Consider the following 9,843-nt stretch of genomic DNA (forward strand, 5'->3'; position numbering starts at 1 on the left):
ACCCACTAAAATCCTCCCCTTATCACCCTGAGTCCTCCCCGCAACCGCCGTTAAGCATTACTTCAGGGGGGTGGTGGTCGATATACAAAATTGCAGATTTTCGAACTTTCGCAAGTGTCTGCAATTGCAGCAAATTGCAATCGGTCTCGAATGTGCCTCGAGTTAAGTTTTCAACATTTTTTACACCTATTTTTCAAGACCCTCCGCAACGAAACGCCAAAATCGCCCGCAGCCAAGTACCATATAGGGCGTTGTTTGCGTCACGTGTCACTTCACGCTTCGTATCTTTTTTGGAACAACTCGCGTGAATCCCGATTCCCCTTCGATCCGTCTTCGATTCTTCAGCATTTCGGTCTCTTGCAGTGGCCTGGCATATTTCATCGTTTTCGTACGAATCTCAAGGATATCTTCCGAGGCAAACTGAGCACGTAAAGGAGGTAAGGAAAAAGACACGCGGCTCAATTACCGACTACCCAAAGCAGTTGGTGGTCAGATTTCTTAAAATTGGAATGAGCATAAGCGAAATAACAGAAACACGTTTTTTCCGCCATCCTGTATATCGAAAATGGTGCGCGCGACCACGGGTCTGTTGGCATTTTTTTGACCGCCGAGCCCTACGGTTCCCTGAAATATCACCGTGATGATGTGGGACGCTCTGTATCGCCGGGGGCACCTACGGGGGCTTATCTGGTCATCGCTCAAGTCACCAAAAGAAAGCTGAAATTCCCATACATTTTCTAACTGATGCAATAAGCTTAATGTGCCAAAATGTCTCGTTCCGGACTTAATGTGACAAAAAGGTTATCACACATCTGTTACCAAATGCTTCTGTAATGCGAAATGTTTTAAATGTGAATTTTCACCTTTAAATTGCTGTTTTTGGCAAAAACAAACCGCAATCGTGGCAAATGTTAAATTGATCTTTAAAATCGTGATTCAGACGCACGTTTCGCGCCAGTTAACGAGAGAGATCCCTTGTGCGACCGTTTCTTATCGTGTTTTTGGCAATTTCATCGTTGTGAAGAATTGATCTTTGTTGATCTAGAACTCCTTTGCCATCAACTGGCGATTAGCATACGAAATCTTCTCGGTTGAGTCTCGATTCGGCCCCGGCCGATCGCTTCAAGTTATGGTCAAAAATCGATTCTCACATCGAAACTGTAATCAGAGCATATCTGTACAAATTAGTGTTACTCAAACAAACTGCCCGAGAATTAGTATGAAGTACAATGATTGATATCTTCTCAAACAAATTAAAATATCTGCTTTAAACCTACGCTTTTGAACGGTTCGAGATGCAATCTCTCCAAATAGGCGTCTCTCTTACCGCTCCTCGAGCAAAAGACAATTTACTTTAGATGTCCTATCGGAAGAAATGCGTATTCAAAAAGGACAACACCACTTTCGTGCCTGATAGTGATCAAATACCTTGCATCACCAGCGCAGCCTGTGAACCGTCATTCTAATTGCCGCTCTCGATATCGACATATCAGGACCGTGATGCAAATTCGGTTGCCCAACTTCGGTATTTACCATTATTTCATGTAAAAACATCTCATTTTCTATGCAAACGTTGACCAAACAACGTCATAATTGTCCGCGAACGGGTGTGTTCCTCAGTGGAAACCCTCAATTTGTAAATTGATCAGTGCTTTTCCAGCAACACGTAAATTTCGTGGGTTAACTGGGTATAAATTTGCTTATTAGGTATGTGAAATGTTTAGTTTATGGAGTCGCAGGTACTAATAAGTACCCTTTAGAACTGCAGTCGTGCGTGGAAATACTTTAGCATGGCGAGAGCTTTCGCTGGCACTGGTGAATAACAATTTGTCCCTAACCGGTCAAGCCATGCAGCGAACCAATAAGCTGATAAGAGGATTGTTGTCCGAGTTGCGTAATAATATGGGTGGGCAGAGTGGTTACGACTGCAAACAACATTTTCTTATCTATGAGGACAGTCCCAGAAGTAGCCGCCCCGACACATAGATGGCGCTATTTTGTCGAAAACCTGCCGATATTACAGAGACCTAACCTCAAAAAGCTCATGAATAAAATTTAAGGGTGTTGCGTTTGCTTCGGAGCCGTTTTTTGTGAAGGAGGTTTTGGGAGCACAAAAAGAATCATCGATTCGATACTTTCATTTGAAAGGTCTTGGCCCGTCCAACATCAGAGCGGTTTCAGATTCTACCCCGGGCGAATCGGGTCCTTCCTTCATAATTTTAACATGTCGGGTCAGACGCGGCCGCACGAACTAACAAAATGGGCTCGGCCATTGTCGCCCGATGACACTCCAGATGCGGCCACTTCAGACATTGCAGTGAAAATGCACAAAACTGTACTGGAAGATGGGAATTTTAAAACATACTGTCCATCGCATTTTGACCGGACAATTGGATGTGAGAAAGCTGTGCGCAAGATGTATGCGCGACCACTCGCAATTAAACAAATACAGCGTCGCGATGACGTTTCAAGGAAGTCTTTGGCAAAGGTTCGCGGCAGCAAAGCTGAGTTTTTGCGTCGATTCGGAACCATGGACGAAACTAGGGTCCATCGTTGAAACATGTTGGACGAGAAGGCAGTCAAAACGACGACACGAAGGGAAGAATCGATTGCAAGAGAGGCGGGAACCGTTCCATCTGCAGGAAAGGCGATGGCGTCAGCTCCATCTCCTTCTGTCCCCCATTCGGACTGTCTCTCCAAAGGAAAGACGACAAACGGGAAATATTATATGAATTTATTGCAACGTTTCGGCGAAGAAATTAGGAAAAAGCGACCGCATTTGGCGAAAAAGAAAGTGTCATTTCATCAAGACAAAGCACCAGGTCACACGTCCGCCATCGCGTTGGCCAAACTCAATGAATTTGGTTTCGAACTTCTTCCTCGGCCCCCCTATTTGCCAGATTCGGCCCTCTCGGATTATTTTTTATTTTCAAACTCGTAAAAATGGCTCGGTGGAAAGAGATTTGCCAGTAACGGAGAGGTGGCGTCCGAATTTGACGCCGATATCGTTAACTGCCAATCGAATAGCGTTGTCGGCACGTTTGCAGCCCTTCTGAGTTTCGAGCAAAACACCCAATTTTGATATTTCCTATGACCGCCATATTGGACTGTGGTGGCACCGAATGGGCAATAAAAGAACTGTTAAAGAGCGATGACGCTTTTACTCATTTCTTTTACGTTGGTGGGTCCAAGGGCGGCTTTTTCATGCATTATTACCGAACTTCTTTTATTATCAACGCTTTATGATTAAAGATGCACGTGCCTTCCCCTCTTCAGAGACGTTGATGGTTATGCGTACGTGCCAAAAAAAGGCCCCGGAGCCCCGATACCCTTCCTGCGCAAATCGTCAAAAATTTATGTTTCAAAGAGGTCGGAAGACGAGATTTTATGATCACAAGAGTATCCGGCGTTCCTTTGATCTGCCAAAGAAATGAGAATTTTAATGGTTTAGAACGGACAGCCTCGACCCCTTAGTCATGATTTCGCAGGTGTCGAAAGGAAACCGCTGATGTTTTCAAGAAAATATCGATGTTAATATAAAACTGACGCATCACGAATAGGTTCAACACTGGGGGAGACGAACCAGTTCAAGTCCGCAAAAACAACATTTTTTTCACTTAATTAACACCCAAATCTAGGTTATTGCTATTGCCCATTTGCGTGATTCGTGGCAACAGATGTAGGATATGGTATGTAAATTAATGGATTAGATTATTAATCGAGTCACTTTCAATGGACTTTGACCTATCATTTAACAATAAGCTCGATCGGCGTGCTCTCAAAAATTTCTAGGATCATGCTTCTGATTAATTACGTAAATATGACAGCAATCATAACTCATTAATTTAATTGAGTTTTCGTTAAAGTCGAGTCAGTTCAAGTGTCTTAAATCGTTACTAATTTAATTGGGGGTCGGCCAATCTGCGACTGGCTCTCAGAGTGTGAAGACGACTCGTCGAAGCTCATAACAACAGGTGACCAAGAAATTGGGTTCGTCTACGACAGTGTCGCACGTCGAAGACCTCGGACCAAGCGTCAAACGTCAACTCGCAAAGCGGGTGTTCGCCGAAGGAAAGTTACATTATCCACACGGTGGGATTACAAAGGTGCCCTATCTGGATAAACTGACCATCGAAATCCTGAAGCGGTCAGGATCGATAACTTGTAAGAGTGCTGCGTTCCGACAACGCAAAACTGCGTGCAAGGTTGCCTGCCCGCCGTAATCGCTGCGACTTGGAATGTTACGTCGCGTCCGGCCTATTCTCCAGACCTAGCACCGTCGGATTATCGTCGCGGTGCAAAATGCCCTTAATGGAAAAACTTCCGCGACCAATAATGGAGATGTCGCGGCAGCTTTCTGCCGGGGGGGGGGGGGGAATCACTTTTGTTTATCGCGAAATCGCCCCGGAGACGGACGAATGTTGTTGACCGATATGGACATTTAAAAAAAAATTATTTTTAGTGGGAAAAATTGCCCGTCGCTTACGCCGTGAAACGGGCAATGACGTTTTCGACTCGTCCGACGCGTAAATGGCCATTTTGTGAGGATCATAAGAAATCTTAGATGATTATCTTCCGCAAATTCGAGGAAACGCAACGTTCGTCTCAAGCCCTATTATGAGAAACGCAAAGGGGGATTATTTAAAAGACGATCCAATTGCGAGAATATCCCACTAACTTTAAGGCTCATTGCGAAACGCAGACCCGTTCAATGACAAAGTGAGTTCCTGTCTGCCTTTCATTTCTGCATCAATATTCCTATTCTTTCGATTTCGCAAACAAAGAAACCGACAAGAGTCCGAGCCTTGCCCCGACGATCTACGGGGTGTATGTGTATTCAGTGCCGTTTACCCTTCTTTAAAAATCGAACCAATCAGCATTTGGAGTAATAACTCATAGAAACAGGACGAAAACGCTCGTAATTGTGCTGGTGAATGTACGCTCGTACGTGACTCAGGCTTGTAATCGTATTAACGTCTGAGTACCTACATAACGACCGCCACAATATAAACTGAGACAAAAGCATAATTTCTCAATCATGTAGAGAAAGGCTTAACGTGAATTTATGAGGAATTGCAGGACCAGGAACTCTCTTTTAGGCAGCTCCGCTTCGGTACTATTAGTGAATTTATTAGCTGGCTCATTAATTTATAGCTAATTCCTCACGCTCTGTTTCTTTTTAAGAAGCAAGAAGATACGTATCACGATAATGAAACAATAGTTAAACAATAGGAAGCGTGTCAATGGCTTCTCCTATTTACAAACAGCCCGCGGGAAGTAATAACTAATTTTTCTGAATGAACGCGCGACCACTTGGCAACTGGTTCCTATGAATTTCTAATGCGCTCATGGGACAGGTAGAATTTACCAAAAAAAACATTACAAAAACAACCAAGCAGCTCCCAAGACCTTTAACTCGCATCAGCTTGTAGAAAGTCCATAAATCGGTCCCGTTCAATGCAAATGGAATTTCTCGAATAAATCCTTTAGGAACTCACTGCGAGAGGACAAGCGGTCAGATCATTGTGAAACCTGATGAATTATGACGCCTGATAAGCATACGCATTGGCGACTGATCATGTCTTCCGTTAAAAAATTGGGAAATCCTTCGATCTAGAATATTCTCTTTAATTAACATTCCCCTTACGATATCGGTGAAGATCACATGGTAAATACCGGTTCGGAAAGGTATTTCACCTCGAAGAAGAAATTTCAGTCTCAGCTTACAAAATAAATCTTCGCCAGTGCTTCTGATGGTCAAGTTCATTAAAAACTGCTTCGTCTAAATGGCGGCACTTAATTCATTGCATCAGATTTTGTCGTCTGCAAGTGCAAGGTCCTCTTGGTTGCACATACATGGTAATGAGAGAAGACATTCGTGGTTCCTACTAATTAATGTATTTGTATTGGTAGAAATTTTGAGTTCTCCTTCTTGCTTAGCGCCCCCGTAAATTTGGAGATAAAATCGACGGTGCAGGTCTCAGTTTGTCCGTCGCCGAAGGAGGTTAAAGACGTCAGTTCCACGTTAATCTTCTGAATCTCCTTTATGCTACAATATGAGCCTAATGGTTTCTCTTTCCTCCCATAACGTTGCGAAAGATGCAAGTTTAATTCATTAACTGTCACCATAACAGCATTTGCTCTGCCCACGACGTGATCATCATCCTCCATAACATGAACGTCGTCACCGATAGTGTGTAACTGACAGCTTAGCAAAGCGTTCGACTAAATCGGTACGTTAAGGTGGAGGTTTACTCGGCTATAGAACAGCACATTGTCGCACTGAGCCCAGTTTGCCAAACGAGGAGCCGCCATCGCTGCAGGAAAACGGCGAAAACATAACATTCGTAGGGATTGCAGTGCGGTAAAGTAGCCATAACCGTTTCGGATTTAAAATAAATTACGGATTTTTTTCGATTTTTTCGCCCTTGAAACTGACGATAATGAAGTGAGAAGTTGCTTCCTTGAATGGTTCCTGAGCTAGTACGCTTCTCTCTAGATCGCATCCTGGAAGTTGTTCCATTCATTTTGAACACGCTGTATGATTTCGCGAAGCACACGGACAAGACCATTTAAAAGCTGGTAATTTTTAATTAGCTTTTCAAACATACTAATTACTGTGCGCGGTTCCTCTCCAAGCTTCCAGGTAATTTGCATTAGCATTTGTTCTACATGATGAATAAGGGGAAGCCATCGAATATGATATGAAGAATATGATTAAGAAAAAAACCTTGTTAACTATGCAAATTAATGGCCTAATTTGGACCATAGAAAGTTAGTGATTTACATAAACGTGCAAAATTTTATGTTTGCTATACTTACACATATACAGAGCAATAAAGCTGATATAATGATAATTATCGCATGCTGAATGATTGAGTAAACCCGGAAGAAATTTTGACAGGTTTCACGTCTTGGTTCCTGGTTATCGCTCCCGGAGAGTCATCGAGGCATTGTAGCAAAATTGATGTTACGACAGACATCAACCCTTTTAGCGCGTAAACAAACCACGCCCGAAAATGAGCTTTTACGTTACGGAACACTTCCGCAAATTTGAGTGAAAAAACAACTACAAAAATTGTATGGCAATAAGAGCATGTGTGTCGCTATATTAAGTCGTTTTTGTAAGACTTTATAATCGCCAATTCCAGTGCAGTAATATTGACTATAAGCATATTAAGCACTTAATTTAACGCTCGGTGTAGAACCTTTAATTGCCCCTTTCATAAAAATAAACTTTCTTGTCTAGACCAATTGAAGGCTGACGTTTAAATTAAGTGTGTTATTGAGCCGCTTGTAACATCATTGCGCATGCCCTTCAACTTGGACGGGACGTTTTGCCGCATCCACTCCGTTTCGGCCAGGTGCTTCCTGAGTTCCTGCCTGACGGTAGTGACTGCCTCACCGGGCACCCACAGGGAAACACAAATACGCTGGCGGGGTTTTGTACTTGAGTCGAAGTACCAGGCGGGCTACCGTCATGAATAATGGGGGTCCAAAGGGTCTCTTACACGAATTACAGTAAATTTAATCACAGACTGGTTGAAATACAGGGTTGACTGGCGATTAAACTATTAACAATGATGCCCGTGTACAGATTTCTATTGCGAAGAGATGCGTTGGAAGTTGGTAAGGTTATGTATTCTAACTTGTGAAATCCAAAGAGAAGCTGCAGTTAACGCGACGAGATGAGAAACGGTTCTGATTTTGAGAGGTGGTGCTCTTTCCGGAAAAATGCAGGTCCCAGGGTCTGGTTCTTTCCCACGATTTCGTGGGAAAATCACCACTTTGATGATGCTTTGACACCATTGCCTTATCTCTAACACCCTCTGGTTGCGAGACATCCCACCCTAATTCACTTTACCTATTTCACGATCCGCGCTTCGTAAATTAGGGTGGAGGTGAGCCAGATGAATGGTAATTAGCGCGGCAGCCATGGTTTGGTATCTGATGGTATGTCGAGGCTCGGGCTCCGTTTCCCATTTATTGTTACCTATTGCCCAGATGTTAGGGGATTGCGTGAGAGCGACCTTTACGCTGGGGTTTCTCCAACACGTCCTATTCCCCAGATCTAGCACCATCGGATTACCGTGTGTTGCGGACGCTTGTAATGGAAAAACGTGCGCCACTGAGGAAGATGTAAAAATGTAAAAAAAACGCGCTCGGGTCAGGTTGCCGGAAAATAATGTAATTTTGTGAGCGCGACGTGGCCCCAAACATGGAGAAATATTATCGAACAAAGTGGATAATACTGTTGAAAATTCCACTGTGGCAGAAAACGAATCTTCCACGTGCCAGTAAGAATTCATTTAAATGTTGTGGGAAAAAAACGAACCGAATCCAATAGAACAACTTAGGCCACAAGCTATTGGCCTGCTGGAAAATTCCCAAAGGACTAAAGTCTTGAACAGCGAGAATGCATTATCAGTGCTGTCACAAGCCCCTTTCGTTCATAGAAGAAATAACCTCCAACTGACACGATTTACCACCGATTGCCAGACGAGTTGCGTGTGGCCCTTGTCCAGTCAAGATCTCCTGACATTCCTGTGTCTCCAAATGAAGCACGAACAAAAACATTCGAAATATACGTGGTGTCGCATCATAATTTCAGCAAACGAATCATGTAAGAAAGTCGTTATTTTTGGTGGAGAAATTGTGCGATTTTGTGGGCCACCCGGTGTTATCGTTGCGTGTCGCGATAAGGCAATAGAGGACGAAGGAACGAGCCGAAAACCAGTAGCGGAGGTTGGCAATTTTTCCACGGTATATCTGGCATTTAGTAGAACCGGTCAGTAAAAGTGGTGACCATGAAAAACATAAATAAACAATTCTTCTTTCACAACCTTTAACAACGCATCTTCAGCTACGATGATTTATTGTTGTCTCGATGATCCGACTTTGAAATCGAAAGTTACTTTAATCTCTGTTACGCGAAACAGAGTCCCTAGGGGTTCTCTATTATATCCCAGTTGTATTGATTAATTAAAATCTCCTACTTAAAAAAAAAAAAAAAAAAAAAAAAAAAAAATCGAGATAACTTTCTCTCATTGTAGTACACGAAGAAAAATGAGGTGATAATGAAAGCTAATTTAGTTTACTTGTTACGTGCTATAACAACTATTAACGTGTTTATATTGACCAGGTTACATAAAAACTATTAAGTAAAATGTGTGGAATCACTGATTAAGTACGAAGCGCGATGCACGCTACATGAACTGATAATGCTGCAATTACCAGGAAAGTTATGGAAACTTATTGATACACATTTGTCCGGGCAGACAAACCACGTACTGCATGATAACCGATATAAGTCCTATAATTAATTTGTTTATTGTCGGTTTAGCGTTTTTTCTATTTTTTTTTTATCAAAAATGAACTATATGTGCATGTACTTATGCATGTGTAATTACCAGACATGTGAAGTTATGTTACAATGACACGATGTTACAGCAATGTATCTTTCCATCGTACGTACATAATTACGGCATGCAAGGTGCAGTCCAAAATTTTTAAACACGGAGGAGCTACGAAACACACATGGATCGCAACCTACATGTTATGTACCTCCTTATCCTTAAACCAAGCATCCATCATACGTCTTCTCATCCCAGACAGCACGAACCTTTCCCGGTAACATGGGGTAACCATAGGGATGATTTAGAGCAATTGGACAGGTCACCAGACTGCCCTTTCATCTGTACTTGAGCGATTAGCTGCGACCAAAGTCTCAAGTCCCCGGGTTGACCCCGGGTCCCCCCCCTTAGCAGTGCAATTTAGATAAGTTGTCCTATACATATGTATGTAAGTAGTTTTCAGTCCCAAAACCAATCAATTCATTATAAC

The sequence above is a fragment of the Euwallacea fornicatus genome, chromosome 30 (assembly GCF_040115645.1).
Source record: "Euwallacea fornicatus isolate EFF26 chromosome 30, ASM4011564v1, whole genome shotgun sequence".
Taxonomy (NCBI): Eukaryota; Metazoa; Arthropoda; class Insecta; order Coleoptera; family Curculionidae; genus Euwallacea; species Euwallacea fornicatus.